This window comes from Pseudomyrmex gracilis, unplaced genomic scaffold, assembly GCF_002006095.1.
Source record: "Pseudomyrmex gracilis isolate BER0280 unplaced genomic scaffold, ASM200609v1 scaffold_16, whole genome shotgun sequence".
Classification (NCBI taxonomy): domain Eukaryota; kingdom Metazoa; phylum Arthropoda; class Insecta; order Hymenoptera; family Formicidae; genus Pseudomyrmex; species Pseudomyrmex gracilis.
In genome coordinates, this window is record NW_018020600.1 from 107,500 (window position 1) to 125,086 (window position 17,587).

At 32.6% G+C, this 17,587-nt stretch overlaps 1 protein-coding gene across 2 annotated transcripts in view; it reads right to left on the minus strand.

Moving 5' to 3' along the window:
• LOC109864034 (tachykinins) overlaps nt 1–15,509 on the minus strand; it is a 34,175-nt gene extending 18,666 nt beyond the window's left edge. For both annotated transcript variants that reach the window (XM_020444837.1, XM_020444836.1), the window contains exon 1: nt 15,392–15,509. The gene's annotated coding sequence lies outside the window, so the exon portion shown is untranslated. The remainder of the gene's footprint in view (nt 1–15,391) is intronic.
• Nucleotides 15,510–17,587: the final 2,078 nt, after the last annotated feature.

The window sequence follows — 17,587 nt, forward strand, 5'->3', positions numbered from 1 at the left end:
ATTAAATGCATTAAATCCTATTTAGGCAATTCATCGTCTTTCTAAATTTTAACGCGTCTTAGGGCCGTAGTGCGGTAGTGACACTTTTCCGGACATGGGTCCCTATACTCAAATGTTTTCTACTGTTGCACTGAATAATCCCTAGAAGTTTGATCCCATAGTTCTGAAACACCCTGTATATATATATCTGCATATATATAATGTCGCAAATTCTTTATAGCTACTTGCGTCTATAGATCGTTTAAAATAATTATTTAGATTTGTTAAAAAAAATATTTTTGATCTTTTCGCAAATTTTTTATTTTCTAATATTTTTGTTTGATATTTTTGTTAAATAATTAATAAAATTTTATATATATTTGTGTGAGATGACAAATTCGAATAAACTGGACACCTTGTATGTACATAGTGTTATTCATGTTCTTTATTGCAAAGGACTGTTTGCGCTCGATACAGTTTTTTTTATTTTATCGTGAATGCGCTTCTGCATTTTTCCCGTCGATAATAATTTGGTATTTTAGCACAAAGTTTTTCGTACGAGTTTTTGCTTTCAATTTATATATACACAATGCCTTTTCACATGATATCAACGTTCACGTATGCGTTTATCTTATTATCTCGCAAACTTGGCACACATGTGTATGTTCTTTTACTTTTATTTTACTTTATTTTACTTGTTGTTTTCTTATACAAACTATTATAAAAGAATAGCTTAAATAAAAAGATATTTTTATTGCACAGTAAATGCAGAGAGAAAAAAAGAAAAAAACATTAATATATACTCAAGAAGAGAATACTTTCTATTTTTTAATAAAATATACGTCAAGTGAGAAACCGCAAATCATTGAATAGATGAACACGTATATCACGTCGTAAAAGTTCCGATGAAAAAAATCCAATTATTGGCAGAATGGAGAACAAAGAGATCAGAAACATGCAGAATGAGATGATTCAGAAATAAAATAGCAGAAAATGGCTATATGATCGTATTCGGTGAATCTCAACAACCAAGAAAGAGCAACCGCAAGATCAACTGCACATAATAAAAGCTACAAGAGATCACTGAGGATAAAAAACTGTGAACTGTTTGCTTCATAGAACTAAAAAAAAGTGAAGCTGTCTTCAAAACACTTGTATTTTACTGAATATATCGAAATAAAACACTATCTCTCCTAAGAATTTATTTGTTTTGATACAATAAAAATGATTATACTAAAGCCTAGCATAAAAAAAGATTAAATGGTAAAAGCAAATTATATACAAATCGTTTTTTATGTTTTACATTTTACTCCATCAAAACATTTTTTTTCAACACAAAATAATAAAATTTCACATTGACAATTATAACTATGAAATTTCATACAGATATTGTACAGTAGGTGTAATGATAAAAACATATTATGTGTGGAGAAGTGTATAAATAGACCTCAACGATATTGGGCTACAACGAGGGATTATCTTTGAACATGGTTAACTAGTTTCAGATTGCGTTCACCTGCATTATGTAAAGGTGAAAGTGTACTGTCATATGATATCAAATAACGGGCCATGTCAGCCTGTTATGATATTTGCACTCTACCGAGATCTAAATATATATAGATATCTGCTATAAATCATTACCGTTTACAAGACTCTACAATTTCAAAGCGCATTTCACGTGCGCGATCACATTATACCTTCTCGATCTGATATCTACATGTGATATCTAGCAAACTTATTCTCTCTTCGCACCATCAGAACTGAATTGTGTGTATTTTTGCGTGTATTTTCAAACGTTTTAAAATTAAAAAATATATGCACCTTCTAAATTACTTTCAACTCTCGCGTTCTGCAATTCTATTTTATTGATATAAATAATCGAGAGATATACAAAAAAAGAAAACTTTCTTAATTACCTACAATAGTCATTAATGATATGTAAACAGCATATTTTACATATTTATATATTTAATTTAATTTTGGGGGGGTTTGTCAGTTTTATTAATTATTTAAATTCTTATCTTATGACTCAAAGTCGACTCACGTGAAGAAGTTTGAAACGTAACGATGAACAACAAAATTGAGAAAACGCGAGGAATTATAAGTAGGACGAAACCCCAGCAGACAATAGAAACATTACGACCTACGAAAGAGGGTGCTCAAACTTAAGTAGATTTTCACATTTGTGTAGATGAGGGTTGTAAATGCGAATTTATTTATGATTGCTGTCCCCGGATATCGTATAACGCTGTCTCTTCAAATCACAAACTTCTGATCGCTTTTGTAAAAAATATTGCGTAGTTAATTAATTTTGTTTGTATGATTATGTAAAAAATTTAAACATTGCGTTACGAGTATTATAGTACACAACAATGTTATCTCGCATCATATTCATTCGCGTGCATTGCGTACAATATTATACTTTTCGGCGACAATATTATACTATACTAGTATCATTAAGAATATTATTTATTATGTATATACGCGCTTTTATTGCATGTATTTTTTTGTACTCGTGAGATATTTAAACTTATACATAATTTTCAAAAATGTAATAACCCACAAATTTAATTAATAACAATTCATATTACTTTAGTAACTATTCTTTGTCTATTACTCTTCATTTAATCTTCGTGCTAATATTGAAACGGCCAATCATTTTTTCTCATCCCTGAACGATCTATCATAATCTCAATAATCCCTACGAACACGATAAAACAAAACTGATTTCGCCGAATTAAATTGAATTAACTCGCAATCTGTCACAGTGTGTAGACACTATCACACAATGACTTTTCAGCTTTAAGATTGCTTTTAAGAATACGAATAATTAAACTCGCACTCTCATCTTCTTTTGTCGTTGTTTCTTTCTCTCACCTTCATAGCAGTATTTCATCTCGACTACCTTTCAAACGCGAAAGTGCTCGACGAGCTTTTAAAGTGGTGATAAAAAAAATCATTAAATGCAAGAAACATATGGTTCGTAACATATTGGACCGAACAGTTGTGCATTTACGTAATGAAGATGCCGTAACAAAATTCCTGATTTCTAAAATATTCAAAAATTTGTAAATATTTTAAATCACAAAATGTCAGTATCTTTTAAAGAAGATATAATAAATAATATTTTAAACAACCGTGTATATACATACATTTAAAACGTTATATGCAATATTTTATTTATTTTACAAAAATTGTTTTGCTCTTTAACGATCACACATCTGCTTTTAAAGTCGATGATTAAAAACAACAAAAGTGCGAACTCGACAAACTGTTTCACACTTTTTAATTAAATCACAAAAAATGATTAGTATATTTTCTTTTAGCATCATTACAAAATGGCGTCAAAAGCTTTAAAAAGCTTTAGAAAAATCAATTGAAAAGTCACTTTAGCGATTTTTAAAAAAGTAGAAATACAATATCAGTATTATATATTTCCACACTCTGAATATTTTTCTATTTCCTATTTTATCAGAAAAATGACTTTGTATCTGTATTATATATATCAAACCACATTTTAGAAAATATACATATTTCCACAGGCAAGTGACATATTTAGAAACTCTGATGATTTTCTACATAAATAAAATGGTAAACGCGTATTCTATGCGTGTGTGTTTTGCGTAAGACGCATCGTACTTTTCTCTCTGCCATATATATACTGGCGACATATATAGGGAATATGCGAACGTCACTATATTACGTATGCTAGGATGCATCTCATGCGTCATCGTAATCAACAGATGAGACGATCGGCTCGCGTCGAGAATTATAAAAAAATCATTTCTCAATGAATCAATCAAATGAAAAAATGCTGCAATAAATATCTCTCACACAATAGAAAAAAGAAAGATTTATTTACACTTATATTGAGTGAAAGTGCTTTTATATATTTCCAGTAGAATGCTTGCTAATCTATTTACGTATAGACGTTATCTATAGGCCGTTCCTATTTATACAAGATGTGTCGTGAGATATAATCGTTTGATGATTACTTTGAACACGAAAGAGGCGGCATATGGAGAGCAGTTTCAGCCGTATTTTCACACAAATTTCTTTGTATATTTTAGGTTTTGAGTGCAAAATATATGTTATTCAAATAATCATTTGCGCGAAATTTTATTCAGTACAATAATCGCTTTGCGACGCAATACTCTTCCATCAATGTTAATTCCGTATAAAACAATTGCAAACTGTGAATATTCATTTAGAGAAGTGATGGCTATTTTTGTCGCTGCAGAACACTCTCGAAATTCACCGTCTTCTTCGCGCCCGAAACACGGAGAATATAAAACACTCGGGAAAATAATTTTACGAGAAAACACTTACATATACGACCGTCTAATGGAATGATCTCCGAAATAAAGTCTCGTAAATGTTGCATCTCGCAGTACACCGCGTGTAAAACGAACAACGCGATATACAACCCGACGCGAAAGTTCAGTTGTATATGCGTACATGCGCGCGACGATGATGATTGCCAGCTGAGCAATGTAGCTTTACAGAGCATTATATGTACAGTAATCACTTTAATAAACGTACACATCCGTCAATCGGAGGCGGATTAATTAGGAGTTACTTGTCGCGCAAATGACAGGCACCTTACGCGGAAGGCGTTCACAAACTCGATGCAGTTCCATAACCGTCTGCGATTCTAATAACCAGTGCAATTTTATAATACTGGATTAAATTATAACGTCAAGATCTTCTGCTGTACTGCGGAAGATATTGAAGAACGCGTCCGGTGACATTCTCATTGAAAATATAACATAAATGAAAAAAAAACGTGTTTGCGTAAGTAACGAAATTACAAACGATATGAAGAGCAATTTTCGCGATGTTGCGATACATACGAAAAAACGTGGTCAAAAGAAGATACGCAGTCAGTTTTCTATTTTTATCAACCGATTTATATGCATCGCGTCAGCACCTGAATTTCTTATCCATATGTTAAATTTACTTCTCGGCAATGTTTTAAAATAATTATTAACACACGCACACACACACACACACACACACACACACAATTATTTCTATTCTTAGCTGGTCTTAGCTTTAAGGCTATGCACTTAAAGATTCGCTGCGCACGTCACGCACTTGTAATTAGGTAGTACAGTCAAAATTAAGGACGTACAAGATAAGTGACGTGAAGCATTTTACTCAGTAATTATGACGATCTTACGCGATAGTTGCAAAATCTTGCGAACGTTACTATTATAATATATTGTATCATTTGTCTTTTACACTTTCACTCGCGTTAAGCCATATTGAAAGAATGATACTTATGAACAGCTTTTAGTAGGTTCAGCTCATTGCTGAACGTTATAATATTGTTATAATCTCAATCAATTTGTGATGATTAAACTCGACTAACTTTTGGTTTTATTCAGTCAAAAATTTATCGAGTCAAAACACAGCATCATATAAACATATCATATTTTAACATTTTGCTGTCCTGTGTCCGCTGACAACAGCCGCGGGACTTTCGCAACGCCGAGTCATATATTCGTAGTAACTCATCCCAGCGACAGTATTTATTTCACCTGGTTGTTGAAGTAAGCAAAAGCCATGTTATTTTGCCCCCTGCCCCGAGGTATTACTTTATGTAAGATTTTCTCTATTCAAAGTGCTCCTAATATGAGATTTCTGCTAACTGAGTTGCGGTTTATATCACAAGCACGTGGCTGACGTTTAAACACGAGCATGAAATAATTTCACGTTTAAAGTTTAAAAGCAAACGATTTAGTGCGTATAATCACTTGATGCAATAGTATTGCTCTATTGATGCCGCCACAGTGTTTTAAAAAGACAAACTTAAATATAAAATTATCGCGCGTAAGTACGTATTACTTGTATTTATTTCAAAAGTTTCAAGCAACAATGAAGTCATTTTTGTTTCTGTAAATGGTTATACTTTGACGCTGTCATACAAACACTACTGCAATACAAGTCAGCATTTGATATTTGTTTTTCTGAAGGATAAAACTTGTCAACGACATCAGCAATGTAAAACTATTGTCGCTATCTATATGTTGTTTCGGATATTTATCAATCGCTCCACGTATTCTGTTTTTGTTCATTCTTTTCTCTGTATTTATGCACATATTTTGTGATATGCGGTTCTATAAAATATTTATTTCTCTCGCGCATAAATCTAAAATAGCTCTCAGAAGATTCATGCAATTGATTTATTGCATGTGTCAATGTATTAATAAATCGGCGTTAAATGTATAAAAATGCGACTTTGTCTCTTGTCACAAAATAACAAATCTTTAAATAAAGAATCGTCAGTTTTATACATATTTCTTCAAATATGTATATACGCTCTTCTTATCATATGTTATTTGACATTTAAAAATGTCAGCATAATTCTATCATATCAATGTTCTGACCTTGACTTCCGGTATGCTTCACCATAAACTGCAGAAAGGGCAATTCCAGGAAGATTATCACAATCAATTACACACAAATAAGAATAAGAAAGACAAGTTTGCACGACGACTTAATAGCGCCCTCGCTCTCGATTATACACAAGGATCACAGATCATTCAACCGATTATTGTCTCGTCAACAAAGAAAATTCTACATATCACGTTCGCAGGCCTACTCAATGTTAAACAAGCCAAATATATTTTTTTTAGAAGTGACTACGATTCAACGTACATCACATGTATTAGTTAAGCAGTTCGTGTGTGTGTGTGTGCTTAAAGTTATTTTTCTATACATTATTCTAATCTTATTTAAATAGCAATTTATATATATATATATATATATATATATATATATATATATATATATATATATATATATATACACATATACACACACAACTGTGAACAACTGACGATGTTTTCGAATAAAATGTAAATTGTGTGGATTATTTGCACGGTGAAATACTTTATATTTGCTTTCAAATAAACTCCCGGAAACAGACTATTGAGAGAAGATCTGAGAGCAATTTACAATTATAATACATCCCTTAAATATCGCGAAACGATTCCATGAACCCTCATCTTTGCGACTCCTACGATCTTTCCAGATGCATGATTGCGCGATTCCAACCTGGAAAATTTAAATCGCTCCTGGCGCAAGAATGTATTATAGTAATTTGTATACTTCCGGAATACATAGAAATTGTTTACTTTACAGAGTTAAGTAATATAACATGTTTTTATGGCGTGTTAGATGTATATATATATATATATATATTTTTTTTTTTATTGATTTTCTTTACTGATAAATTGCTAATGTCTCGTGTAAAAAGTGATAACAAAGCAAATAATTGAATTTATCACAGACATGTATTTTTAACATTCTTTTCTATTTACAGAAAAAAATCCCTGATTTGTTTACGTTTTCTATGTCATCAAATTTATATACACTTCTTTAAGCTCCGCAACTAATGCACAGGATATATCCGCTTTTACTTATTGCGGCCTTTCATATCTCTCGGTACACTTCGATTAAACTTTAAATTACTCCGCAAAATCTTCTCAAAAGAAATTACTATCGTTTTAAAATATAAATAATTTTCCTTAATCGGGCCATTGCAAAGTCGCAAAGTATAAAAATAAAAAATTTTTATTAACATTTTTTATTAAAAACACACACACTCTGTAATCTTTAGAATATCATTACTCAAAATAGGTCTTTATCATCCGATTTAACAGACTAATTGTTATCAAACAATCAGAAATTTCATCTAATCTACATCTCGTTGTAAAACAAATTGCTTATCTTGTGAGAATTGAGCTTACACGAGAAAACTTACACTTAAAACGTTACGACTAACTGATACAAAAGTCTTTTTTTTTTCAGTTTTTAAATACATCTGTGTGCTAAGGAGGCTGATTAAGTTCAAGCAATAACGGAGTGCTATCCAATTACTGTAGAGGATTAGCGTTCGGTTAGCTGGCAATGAGAAAACTTGTCTGCTTAGGACGATTACCGCTTAAGAGCCTCCAAATTGTATTTACCGCGAGTCTCGTAAATCCACGATTTACCACGTAAATTTCTAACGAGCTTTCAATCAGGATCTCATCTTACTTGCAACATCCTGCTCATCTTGGGATGTTGTGTTATGCACGCGAAAGCGCATTTTAAAGAACAAATATCATAATAGTAATCTTACGTAAACTATAAAACGTTGATCCTGCAACATCAGCGCAAAAATAAGTATAAATTTACAATTTGTTTTAAATGTCAATAGTATTTTTAGAAAAACTATTATGTATATAAAAGTTTTTTTTTATATAATTTGTTTTTTCTTTCTTTAAATTCTATTTTTTATATTTAAATTTTTATCAATATTATCTTTCTATCAAGAAAAAATCTACGAGAATTGTCCCTTCAAGGTTTTTTTAGAAATAACTGTGTGAACATGTACGTATGTATATAATTGCGTGTAGTAGTCTTTGTCTCTGATATTTCACCTGTTATGTCAGAACATAAGACACTTGCCATTAATCATAAGAACAATTCCCTTACACTTCATCATAACGTGCGTTGAAATCTCTCTGGCATCATCGTTTCGGCTTACGATCTGTTATCCTTCACGATCAACATTTCTTTTATGGTGTGAACGCTTTAATGGTACAAACAAATATAACTGTCAAGTCATTATCGAAACGTTTACTGACGACGATTATATGTAAGGAACCAGAAAAAAAAAACATTAATATACTTTGATATTTTTATAAATAATTATAAATAATTTAATATGTGCAATTAAATTTTACATTAAGATGTTTTCACTTTTTTTATTGATGCACATCAATTACTGAAGCTCATTACGGAATCGTATTTACTTATCTTTTTTGATTAGAAGGTCAATAGTGTGTGTGTCCCTCACGCACGAGCTTTTATAAATGTCGATATCGTCGTACAGGTTTTTTCTCTTTTTTCTTTTTGTTCCCCGTTTATTATAATAATACGCAACAGTCACGCAACGATATTGCAACATCGTTATATGCAAAGCGAACGCGATCAAACGTGACAAAACGATCGATGACGAAAATCGTCATTATTGTGCATGAACAGACGAGCTGAGGTAAACCACGAAATTTCCTACGAATTTCTGTGATTTCCTGCGAAGAACGATCCCGCGTGTTCTGTAACGTAGCAACTTGCCGGGACACACGTGATATAGGTCAATAAAGCATTTCCGTCGCGCGAGTATGTCGTGTTTGTCAGTGCTGGGATTACAACCGCCTTGGTCGCGCATATCTTGCATCGCGATGTGACCGTTTGCCGACAACGGAAATGTCCCGGCTGCTTAAAGTTACGGCGAGAGGTAGAAATACTCGGCTTCTCCGAGAAAAGAGCGTAGGAAGTAGCATAGCAAGATTGTATCCGCGACAACAATAGTACCTGTGAACGCGAAGATGTAAATATGCAAAGCTGTTGCGTGTCGCGCGAAATACGCGAGAACTTTGAAATCAATAATGCGTCCTGCACTCTTGTTTATCAAAGAAACCGCGGAAATTGCTCTCTCACTTGGAGATACAATCGTTCTAATATCCTGATCAAAACAGAAAAGAAACTGTCGCACACAGCAAAGAAATGTAATCTAAAATACTAATATGTAGTAGGATCGTTTGGATTTTGGAAAAAAATGTCGCTAGTATTAATTAGTTTTAAATATCAGATGTGAAATTGAGTATAGTAGAGAGCGAGATGCACAGTTTTTATTTTTGTGTCGTCATGTTCCGAAGTCTCTTCTTCAATGTTTTTTGTCATATTGTTATTATTTGATACGAAAAAAGAATCTCTAATCTTGTATTTCTCTTACATATATCTCCTAAGAAAAACATGTCCGCTCTTTTCCCTCGCTTTTTCTCACGAGTGCGATTTATAAAGCTTTCATATGGGATTCTCTCGGAACTTATCTCCGTCACGAGATGTTTATCTGACACAGTCGGGATTTCGTATGAATACACGAATATCTAAATTTTTATCGAGACAACAGCCCCGCTGTCATGCCATCGGCATGTTTTAAATGTTCTCTAGGTTTCTTCGCAGCGGGAGATACGAAATTCTATCTGTATTCCCAACAGCAATCGCCGTCTCGCGCGTTCTAAAGAAAGAATCCAGTTCTGCGTATGTCGAAATCTGATAAACCTCGAGGTCTTTTTGTCATGTATTAAGTTTTTTCTTGTGTTACGCGAATTAGAAAAAAAGTCGTCTAATTTCTCGGAATGTCAAGATATGACATACACAAATACTGATATTGATTTTTAAATTTGCTTACTGCATTTGTCGCTTCTATAACATTGTCCAATATTACATAAAAGCAACAGATGCGTTATAATATAATTGGAAAACGGTACATGTTGCGTAGCTGCGAATAATTTTATCATAAATGTGACGCGAAATAATGTATATCCTCAACACGTTACTACTAATAATTATTTAACAGTTGCGGATGGTATAATAGGACTTGCGTGTTTAATTGTTTATAGAGCGCGCACTATACTGTGACAATGGATGTGAGATGGTTGATAAAATTGCACGCAAATCGAACTAAGTGATCACTTATAATTTGTTTTGTTGTGGCTGTTGTTTCACCTGTACGCGCGAAACCGAGCGACTTTGTTGATTTCACAAGCTGAGACTAATGATTGAGGTTATATGATTATTATATATTGAAAGCGTCGATATTAATTAACCGCGAGAAGGATTTGAACAATTTAATACCTCCATGTGTGTGGATATTTCGCACGATTAAACCTTCCATAATATTGTAATAATGTAGACGAGACTGTTGCATAACTTTGTTGCATAAATCCACATATATGTGATGTAACTTGTAAGGGCCGAGAATACCGCAGACTCAACAAGTGTAGTCGGCACTTTCCTTTTGTTCCTCAAAGTCCGATTAAATGCCAAACTTTTCATATGGCACGATACATTGCGCGTTTCTCCCGTTTAACGAGAATAGAGATTAAAACTTTAACTCTGATAGTTTTTATTATATAACACTTCGAGGATAAATTATCAGTTACGAAAATTTAGTGCTTACAATCACACAAAAAGTTTATTATATTTAGTAAAATAATTTCACACAAGTCTCGTGCTATACATTGTATTTAGTAAACTCTATTTAAAATGGCGTAACAAAATTTTAATCATTTATGCAATTATTTAAATTTAAATTATTGATTTTCTCTCTTTACTCTTTTATCTTTAATTGTCTTAGCATTTATTCTAAATACAAAAGATTTAAAGAAAAATATGATGTGACTCGAGAGAGAACTGAACATTTACAATAATTACTGTTTATAGCTGATAAAAAGATTGCCATATACAAATTAATTATATTGTAAAAGTTATGCTATTTCATGGCAACATAAAATTTTACAGAGATAAACAAACCTACTTATTACACGTACGCAAAATAGAGTAGATCAAAGAACGTGATATTACTGCAAGTAGTACAAGCGCGTATAGGTCAGACGTACTGGTTACATAGCGTCCAAAAGCAATTACTGCTTGACACGTAATTTTATGTAATTGCGAGGTTGGCAGTACAATTAATTAGTACCTATCCTAATTATTATACCGATTCTCATCAAGTTCACGAGCGTTGCGTCTCACCGGAAAAAAAATTTTAATTAACTGCCTATCTTTTTACGGTCAGAACGTGATCAGCATATTTTTCTAACAGATTAATTATTCCGGACGAATTTGTTCAATTACCTGCGTCCACTGTGCAACATATACGTATATACAACATCGAAAGAGAATTATCTATAAAATTTACAAACAAAAAACGCTATATATATGTGAAACATCATATAAAAATTAATTTATTTATACATTCTTTATAAACTTCATGCTATACATCGTAGAAACTTTTGTTAAGAACTGAATAATGTTAACATACAAATTTAATATTGGATGGAGATATTTAGCTTTAATATGCTTATAACTTGTATGTTACGAAATTAGAGAGTATATTGTTAAACTTTTTTATATACACATGTACATACATAGACTGACAAAAAATTGCTTTGTGTGTTTGAATTCATTGATAATATGTTTATTTAAATAATAATGAAGAATATTCTGCGAATGTGTGTGTGTGTGTGTTAAAAATTTCTCGCATCTCATCAGATTACATAAATGTGACATAAAAAAATACAAAAAAATCTGCAAAGATTCTGCTAGCATAAATAAGAAAAGTAATCTCGACCTGGTGCAACACTATACACCTACGCGCTTTGTGATCATGCGCCGATGCACACGCAAAACATTAAATTCTAAGCCGCACAGAGCAAAACCTTAAAAGAGACAAAAATGAGAACTGCATTCGTCAACTTTTGCAATTTCGTTATTTCAAATGCTAGAATAATTTATCTCAATAATATAAAAAAAGTTAAGTGTCTAAATAAAAACTATTTGATTTGTTACATGCTATAATATTGCTATTTACGTACATATATATTGTTTTTGTTTCATTTCGATTAGATGACCCGTCATACAACGTTTCGAAATGTAAAGCCTTTTGCAATTGAAACGCACATTCTACAGTTTGTTCTTTGTCACGAGTCTCTTGAACTTTTCAAAATTATGTGACGTTTGTATCAAAACTTGTGAAACAAAAATGCGGAGTAATTTAAAGGGTATTGATTTATCTAAATTTCATAAATCTTGAAAAAAATGAGTTTTTACGGTATATTTTTAATCGTTTTTATTATTATTAAAATATTTGACTAATCACACGTGTACTCAGATTTAAACACGCGTCTCTCCTGACGAGAATCACTAATTTTCTCACGAGAAGTTCCGGAAATTGAGTCTATATTTTGCTATTCTCTTACATTACTTTCTTCTCACGCTTATCGTTCCCCAAGCTGTAATCTCTTTCGTAAGTCGCACTCTAAGCTCGTCCAGTTGTAGCTTTTCCGTTTCTGCCATTTTCTATGTAAATACGTTGAACAAAGGACCAATGAGGATGAAGAAAATCGTATATAATGCGCGATTAATAAAACATTACTTTTTTTCGTAAAATCATATAAACAATGATAACAAATTAAAAAAAATTATTGCGTACTCTTAGTGACAATGTTGCTTCAGTTAACAAATATTTATAAACTTAACTTCTCTCTTAGATATTCTCAGTTGCGACCAAATCGAACATTATAGTAATTTATCGTCATTTGAATATTGAAACTTGCACATTTACATATCTCATTAGCATTACGATGCATTAAGGTTTGATATTAATTTCATGCAGTTTTCGTGAGCAACGGATCGAGTAAAATTAAAACGATTGATGTGTGAGGAAATATTGTGGCAATTAAAACAACATCTGACCATGAGGGAATATTGTCATAGATGTAAGATTAATTGTGATATTATAAAATAAAATTTCTTTCTTCTTTTACATAACGAACCTTAAATATTGAAAATATTGAAACAATGTTTATTGCCTAATCGTAAGTGATTTATTCGTCGTAAATCGCGTAATTGTGTAATCGAGCAATTAAAATAATTAGCCATAATAAAACGGCATATAAATACATCGCATAAGAATTACGAGATTCAACAGATGAATTACATACAAATTTTTATGGAAACTCATCTCTTAGAGTGATTAAATTTTCTGGAAGAATATTGTGAGGAAGAAATACAATATTAAATTATACAAAACTTGTTAATTACTTCTAGATTTCAGCACACACATGGACGTATCTGACTCAATGGAAGTATACGTGATTATTGTCAGTTCAAACTCACAGAATGGCTCTCGGCTTTGCTTTAATATTTGAATAATCTGTTAAATTACTTATGCTTCAAATAACTCAAGACTGTTATACATTTTGTCAATTATCAAGGATTAATTAATTTATATATGTATAACAGCATACATCTAAACTTTCGGACATTTATATAAGAGATCGATAATAAAAAATTAGATGGAACAATTACAATCTTATAATAAAATTAAAATTACTAAAGTAAAAATTGACATATTCTTGCTGTACGTGTGTATGTGTGTGTAGTGGAAAAGTTTGTTTGACGATTTACAGAATCGATAAAAAAAAACATAAGGGAAAGGTTTGTTGGAATAGACAGACAAGCGTGATGGAATTTAAAAGTTGCGGCTTGTTCCGGACATAGTCGATAAAAACTTTAGTGCTTACGTTATATTTGCATTCCGCGAAATCCGATAAATTCAATGTTGCTCCCCTCGGAGCGCTTTAGCTTATTACAGTGGACAAGGCTTCGATTTGCGCTAACGAACGGAAGCGAAATGTTGAAGTTGCGACTCGATGAAGTGTACTTCATCGGTGTGTGCTTTATCGCCAGATGTAAACCGCATTTAAAGTGACCACATGAGGATATGGTATCTCAAGTATTACCATCTCTCTCTCTCTTTTCTTCTTCTTTTTCTTCCGCGAAATTGTATTTCATACAGAGTTATATTTTGGTTAACATTATTCTATTATAAAATTTTTAAAACAACTATATTAACATAATTAAATATTATAGCACCAATAAATATTAATACAAATTTTAATTACAATAATAAAAATACCATAAAACAATTGTATAAACTGTTTTTGATAAAGTTTATAAAAGAATATTATAGAAAAAAATGTTTTTGTCTTGTATATAAGAATATGTATTACGCCAGAAGCCTGTTGCTTCCTTGATATAATCGTCGACACGAAATTTGCTCACCCACACTCTTGTGTCTGTGAGCTGAAACGACCAAACTAAATTTGTACAAAGCAACTTGCTCATGCAAGTAATAAGTAAGTTTTCCGTAGCGTTCTTTTTGGACTTTCTCCGAAAGTTTGCGCAACAAGCTAATTAACTTTTCACAAAAAGATCGTCGAGTACTTTCATCATTAAGGGTACATTTACACAATTCACAAGTATAATAGATAAATGTATATCAAGTGTATATAAAGTAATATCACATAATATATAAATTTTCTGGTTTTTGAATATCTAATAAATGACTAAGCTGAAAGTGCAATACCCGTCAAATTATATATCCTTACACTGTACAAAAATACTATCGACTGTATATAAAGGTACTCGACTTTAAAACCGCGAAGAGACTCTAATAAAATTTCCGCTGCTTTATTTCATCGTAAAATATATATAGTTATATCATAAATTCTTTCATTTTTGCATCAATTTTATTTAAAAAAGAAGACTAATCGCAGATTTTATTTTTTATTTCTAATTAAATATTTTTTATAGAAAAAAACAACAATCTTATAGAGTTTTAAACGTTACTTTCTAAGTGATAAATTACTAATATGTAAATATCTGTATAAAAAACCTATAGATAAAAAAAATTAATATAAATTAATTTCAGAAGTCAAAATTTAATAAAATAAATTTATATAACAAAAACATTATCTCTTTTGCGTTAAGCGTTAAAATTACTTACCTTTCAAGAGTGAGAGCCTGAAGATGTGCAAAACCACGAAAGGTGTATAACAGCAAGTCAGCAAGGATCCGGCACTCTTCTTGGTCTTTTTAGAGTGAGTTCTGCTCGGGGTGACGAACGGCGGTCAACTGACTGACTAAAGCTCCGCGTGCTTCAAGTTATACGTAACACTGGCGGCGCGATGACGTCACGGGGTACACCGACCAATGAGAAACCCGAGTTTGCGCCCTAGACGGAACTCCCCCCTATCGTGAAAATTGTAGGAAGTTTGCATCTCGGACACCTGGATAAACCGGCAACTCCACTATAGTGGAGCGCCTCTGTTCTTCTTTCTTGCGCGCGATCCCCCTTCTTCGCTTTTTGCTCATTTTCCCCGATACCTCGCCCACGTGAAAAATATTCAATCGTGACGTCGATGACGTGCCCTTGCACGCTGATGAATGAAAAGACGTTTGAAAAAACCCGATCGCCATGATTAAATCGACGGTGTCGTATTAGATATGACGAGTTTAAACAACGAAAGATAAGAGATACATACATGCACACTAAATGCTGCACATGTCATGTGTTCAACATTATCGATTGACAAGATTTTCACATTAAGAAATTATTATCGTATTTAAACGTTATCATCTATCTGCTATTAAACTGTTGCAATAATGTGAAAAAAAGATATACTTATAAAAAAAGATATAAGAGAAGCAGATATGATACTAAAAAGTAAATAGATAGTATAATACGTATCTAATTAGGAAGCTCATTTTTCAGCACAGAAACAACTGCAAAATAAATATTTAGTTAACAAATACATATGTACATATATATATATATATATATAAGCTCTGTCACCATAAATATTTCTCTTCGGCGTGCACATTATGAAATTAGAAAGAAAAGTTTGCAACTTGAGAGTTCACTTCTCCAAACACATGTACAAACGTGTGCCAGTTGGAGCCTTATCATTCCGAGTCCATTAGAGCAACGTCACTTATTGTACCTCTTGGAACAGAGAGAAGAGAAAGCGAAGCGACGCGCTTCTCGATCGATCGTTTCCCGCTCTTCTCGCGATTTGCATCTTCAGCCCGTGATATTATTCGCGCAAAGAGCGAAGCACATCTTGTAACGCTTTAGCCGAGTATTTTTATACAAAACTGATGTATTATATTATATATTAAAAAACGGGATGAGAGAGTGGACAACAGGATGCTATATTGATCTTTGAGAAAAAACCACATGTGTCGGTGCGTCTATGAACGCATGCACACACATCCGAACCGCCTCGCTGTGAATGTCCACGAAATGGTCCATCGTGTGTCACGGTCGATAGTCATTACCTTCAACGTGTTATTTTCTCTTTCAAGCTTTCTACAAAAAGGGCGGCTTTACTGTAATCGTTGAGCAATAAAAGATACGTACGTAATGTAAACTGATAAAATACAATAATATACGATTGAAATTAGAAAGAAGCTGTTTTTTGCACTGTGGAACTGTTTCAACTTGGAAACTTCTAAAAAGCGCGGTAGTTTGCAAGTTGCGGAATTTCTCTGGCGATTTATCGGTCTTTCACAACTGAGACGATGCGGTTTTCCTTTCCGGAATGAGACGAGCGCGACTACGACATTTGCAAGAAAATAAGATGGCTTCGGTTTCACGGTCGATCTAGCGTGGTCGCGAACTAACGTCCGAAGAAGAAAGTATTCCCGAGTGATTGTCTCTCCAACGTTCTCTTATATATCTATATATACGCGAGTAAAGCGCACGAAAGTTTTTCTTAAGATGTGAGTTATTTTCACGACTGTAATACAGAATTCGAGTTTTTCTTGTTGTCATTGATGAATAATGAGACGATACACGTATAAATGTCAAGTGGAAATGTTCTTTTCCTTCAAGACAGAGAAACTTATCGCAAAGTAGCAGTCAACTCTTTTAGCCAAAGATTTAGCTCAGGAATTACGTCGATTGATCGGATTTGACGAAAAGCCGCAGGCTACGTCTATCGAAACTCCTCATTTATCTCCTTCCACCTCAGAGAGAGAACGGGACAGAGAATACTGATTTAATGTTCGATATCCTGTTATTATCATCAACCTGGAAATGAAGCGACCGAAATAAAGCATTTCCTTGTATTGTGGAAGTCGACAAGGAATAAAATATGCATTTTTAAAAATAGACATGCGAGAACCTACGCATTGTATT